The following is a 5234-nucleotide window of genomic DNA, read 5'->3' on the forward strand; positions in this document are numbered from 1 at the left end:
TATATATATATATATATATATATATATATATATATATATATATATATATATATATCTGTACAGATGTGCGTATGTTGTATGTGTATAAACAGTGTTTAGCTATCCAATACCACCATCTACTGGGAGTAATTCTCTAGTTTCTGGAAAGTAATATGGAATATCGAACGAAACGCCACACACATTCCGACAATATCTGTACTTTGATCCTTGTATTTTGTAATATTTATTTCTATAATGTTATCCGGAACCTGTTCGTCTATGAAGATAACAAACTAGTATAAATTTACGTCGTAAAAAAGGCTATTTAAAAGCTTGAAATATAGAAAATGAACATTGCGGTTTCGCAATGATGCTTGATAGGTCGCCATCAAAGTACGTAAAATCAAATTAGAACCAATATTTTTGATAATTCTATCTAGTTTTAGGCAGGATTCGATTAAGTTTTCCCTTTCTAGACCTATTTAGAAAGACTTAGTATTGATATAATACGCTTTGGAACCACATCCCAGCTATCTAACATGACTAAATCTAAATAAACCGAAGCGTTTTATTGCGACTAATATTATGTTTAAAATATTTAGAAATTAAGATTATTTTTATTCCGTATGACAATAGCGTTATTTTACTTTTTATTTCTACATATTTGTTTTAGATTTTACAATTACTGTTATTATTGCTTTATATCAGATTTTAGGACGATGCCTCCAACTATTTAGCGTTTTTGCACTATGTTTGTGTTCGTTTCGCAACATAATATCATTTTCAATCCCACTAGAATCTAATTCCTAAAAATTAGGTTGTAACAAAGTTGATAAACTTAAATATTATCTGTATGTGTGGGTGTGTGTATGTACATATGTATATGTATTTCCTTCTTTGTCTCTCTCCCTCATTGTATATATATACATATACATACATATATACATATATACATACACACACACTCACACAGATATATATGATTCAGTTTCTTCTAAAATTTCGAAAATAAATGTATATGTTTGAACACAATTCATAATGTATCATTAATCCAATATCTATATCAAAAGAGGGTCATGGAAGTTCATAGCGTTAGATTTACATCAGTAGAGAAAGGCGTATATAGAGCACAGAATAGAGAGATAACGCGGTATATATGAGAGGTCAACACCCACCGGCTCGCCGACTAATATCGGGCCGGGGATCAATTGATACCAGGCCGTACATGCACAGAAAGTATAAATCTTTAAATTCTATTTCTATCTTGTTCACCAATGCAGTCAACAGAGTGTTTATGCATTACATATGTATCATATGTACGACATGGATGTACTACATATGCAATAATTAAAACTATATATTAAGCATTTTTATTGTGTTTCGTACTACTCGTAGTCTAAACTCTGTGGAAAAAAAATGTCTTGCATGAAACGGGTCCGTGGGTAAAAATCGGTCGGTGGCCGGTAAGATGCATTTTTAATATCCTTGCAGTTTTAACCTCGCTGTGATAAGGAAACGAAGCTTTTTAACTAATAGATTATAACCAGATCATAGTAGTAGTAGTAGTAGTAGTAGTAGTAGTAGTAGCAGCAGCAGTAGTAGTAGTAATTATAGTTGTGTATATTCTTACATTGCAACGCACTTTATAAGAACCGCAAATTACAACATGAGCTTTTGTAAACCTAATGATGAATTCTATGAAGATTTGGCTGTTATTTCTAGGAAGTCGAACGACTACATAAAGACCTACTTTTTTGTTTGATTTGGGAACATCTCTTTATTGGGCAACTCGGCTCAGTAGTTAGAGCATCAGGCTCTCAATCATAAGGGAGTGACTTCGATTCTAGGACAGGGTTGTTTGTTGTGTTATTGGGCGAGACACTTTATTTCACGTTTGCTTCACAGTTCACTCAGTCGTAGAAATGAATTGCGACGTCATTGGTTCCAAGCTGTGTCGGCCGTTGCCTTTCCCTTGGATAACATTGTTGGCGTGGAGAGAGGAGAGTGGAGATTGGTGTGCATGGGCGGCTGCTGGTCTTCCGTAAACAACCTTGCTCCAACTAGTCCCCCGTGGTGGTGAGGGAACTTTCTAGGTGCAATCCCCAGGTCATTCATGACCGATGTGAGTCTTTGCACTTTAGTACTTATTCAGGACTGAATGCTTGAGTTTTAGTTGGGCAGAAGTTAATAGATGCAATGTGTGAAAAAAATAACAAGCGAAAAACAATACAATTTTGTTTATTATTGTCAGTCTACTTCACATAGCTGCGTTGTATGATGACATTAAACGAATTAAAAATCATTTCCGGCCTTAATATGTTACAAGATTTATATTCTAGCCTGCAGATCCGGCCTATCACATTTACCCTTCAATGCCATTTTAAATTATATAATCACATCATCATTATTTCAAAGCCACAAAATAATACATGATTAATTACAAACAATGTAAATACAAAGCTGTTACATTTAACAGAATGAGGTGAACGCTAAAAGGTTAAAGTATAAACTGATTCATGACAATAGACCAGTTGTTTTGTTCTGTATATTGTGTAAAATGAATAAAAATTTGAACAATTGATGGAATTTATAAATAAGTTTATTGAATGTCCTAGAAAGAATCAATGTATGTCTATATGAACTTATGGGTTTTCTAATGCTTCAGACGAAAAAAAAAATTGAAAAAGAAAAATGTTTGTATTGAAGAAGACTGGAATATATAATTATATTGAAGATTTGATTCATTAATTATTGTGTTACAGTTTCATCTTGAGAGGCAGAACTATATAGTAATACTGAATAAAGTGATGAAGAGAGCTATGCATTTCAAAGGGAAATTAAGATGTATGTAAAATAATAAATTGCAGTACAGGGGGAAAAAAATGGTAGGTATATATAAAGAGAAAATAGAGGTGAGGCGGAAGACAGAAAATAATTAGGAGAAAGGAATATATACAGGTACAAATCAACGTCATATATGCTGTATAATGGGCCCTTATATTAAAGATATCTATCATTAGTGTTAATAGGTGGAATAAATGCTATTTTATTAGAAACTTATACGAGAATGTAACTGAAACTGAGAGCAAAAATAATAACTAAAATTTACAAACAGTAATGGTAAGTAAAATCTGAAAAATGAGGAAAAGCACAAGTTAGATGGAAGCAAATTAAAGCGTTAAAGAGATTAAAGTTAATGGATATCGTATAATGGATGCTGGAATATGTATGGTCTCAATGAATATCAGTTTCGTAAAAATGAAATGAATATATTTGTGATGTTGGTGTTGCTAGTAATAATGTTTTCAAAATAATTTCTACTATTATTATAATTTTATGTTGTAATAACTTCCACTATACATATACTAAGACTGGAACGAAGATTAGCATGGCCAATGCGCAAGGATAACACGGAAATTTCTGAAGTGTTCTATATTCTGATGGCGGGGAGCAGACAGAATCGTTAGCGTATCGTACAAACTCTCCAACGGCATTTCGTGTCTTTATGTTCTATGATCGAATTGTACCGAGATAGTATCGTTTAGGGGTTGATAAATGAAAGTACCAGTCTAGCACTGAGGTCAATGTGATTGACTGTCCCGCTCCCCATAAATTTCAGATCTTGTGTCTATTCAAAAATTCAGTAACGAGTTAACACCTCCAAAACAACGTCTCTCTCTCTCTGACAAACACAAAAATTATAACAACAGCAACACCATCTACTCATTTGTCACCATCTATAGCATTTTTATGTACAACACAACCTGTAGACGGCAATAAGTAAAACCAATGTAAACGTGCCTACTACATGGTGAAGTCTTAACTTAGGACCCCAAAGATACTAAATAGACAGGAAAAGGGTTTTGGATGACTATTTAGGAAGAAAACAAATGTCACTAAATAAAGCTTGCTATTTTGCCTGACCTATGAGTAGCATCGCATCAACATTCGGAGATAAACGCAAACTAGTTAAATTTCTTTGAGAAATATGGTAATCAAAAATATTAGGAATGCGAACATGAAGTATATATTTTAAAAGTATCGGTACAGTGTTTCTACTTAAGCTTGAGATTTTTCTGCTGTCATAATTAGTTTGACACAAACGTAGGTGTTTCTTCACTGGTTTTTAATTTACTAAAATCATATTTCCTTTTACAATTCTCTATCTCATATGTTCGATAGCTTTAATGAAATATTTTCTCTTGGTGTATTGTCACCTTAGCTATTTACTTTATACAATTTAAAGATGATTTGTGTACAAAACATCTGCGTATCGACATATTTTATCTTAGAAGTGACAACAACAAAGAAAACATGAAGAAAGCATAGTTCTTTCAGAAACAATATCACAATATTATCATACAATCTAATTTATCGTCATAGACTTCAGTATTCTCTCCAGCAGTGAAACGATCGACGAAAATATGAGTTTTAAAATGTACCTAATATTCTAAGAAATTCTTACAAATTCTCACCATCAAAACAAGTACGACCGAATCTTTTTAATGTATTTTTCTTTTATTTGTTTCAGTCATCTTACTGCGGCTATGCTGGAGTACCGTCTTGAAGAATTTTCTAGGCGGACAAATCAACACCAGGACTTATTTTCCAAGCCTAGCACTTAGTCTATCTGTCTCTTAATTACGTTTGCTGTAAAGACGGGAAAAAACAAAGGGAAAAGAAACAACTTACGATAGAACAACGTTTTGTTAGTTTCAAAATGAAAAACCGAGTGTAGAACTTGAAACATAAGATGCTCTTAGTCGGCCAATTCTAAATAGAGTTACTAGTTACAGGTAGTTCGCAATGTTGAATGTATAAAAGTTACAGACGTTAGGGGAGAAATCTAAAGTTTGAGACAAAATCCTCCGTCGGGGAGGGAGATGAAAGATTCACTAGTTTTGCTGATTCCGCACTGCTTGTATATACTCTAACGTAGGAATCTCTCCAAAAATTATAGATTTTCTTTCCACCTCACGGCTAACATTCATTGTTAGCTTTGTGTGTCTTTAAGAATCCATAGACCAAATTCTACTTGAAGAAAGAAAATATTGATTCTATACAGTTACCTTTCATTCTTTGAAAAAATTCTTGACCTGAAACTGAATGCAGAACGCATAGAAAAGATAGGAGATTTTGTATAAGTTTTTAAATGGCATTTAATGTTAATATTGTTTGCTCCATAAATCGCGTAAATGTTAAATAATGAATGTATACAATAAACGTTTTCAAATTAGGCTCAAAGTAAGAAATTT

General features: G+C 32.8%; 1 pseudogene; it reads left to right on the forward strand.

Annotated features, from left to right (window-relative positions):
* The first annotated feature begins 3320 nt into the window (after positions 1-3320).
* On the forward strand, positions 3321-3419 carry LOC128247948 (U6 spliceosomal RNA; annotated as a pseudogene).
* Positions 3420-5234: the final 1815 nt, after the last annotated feature.

This window comes from Octopus bimaculoides, chromosome 5 (genome assembly GCF_001194135.2).
Source record: "Octopus bimaculoides isolate UCB-OBI-ISO-001 chromosome 5, ASM119413v2, whole genome shotgun sequence".
NCBI lineage: Eukaryota > Metazoa > Mollusca > Cephalopoda > Octopoda > Octopodidae > Octopus > Octopus bimaculoides.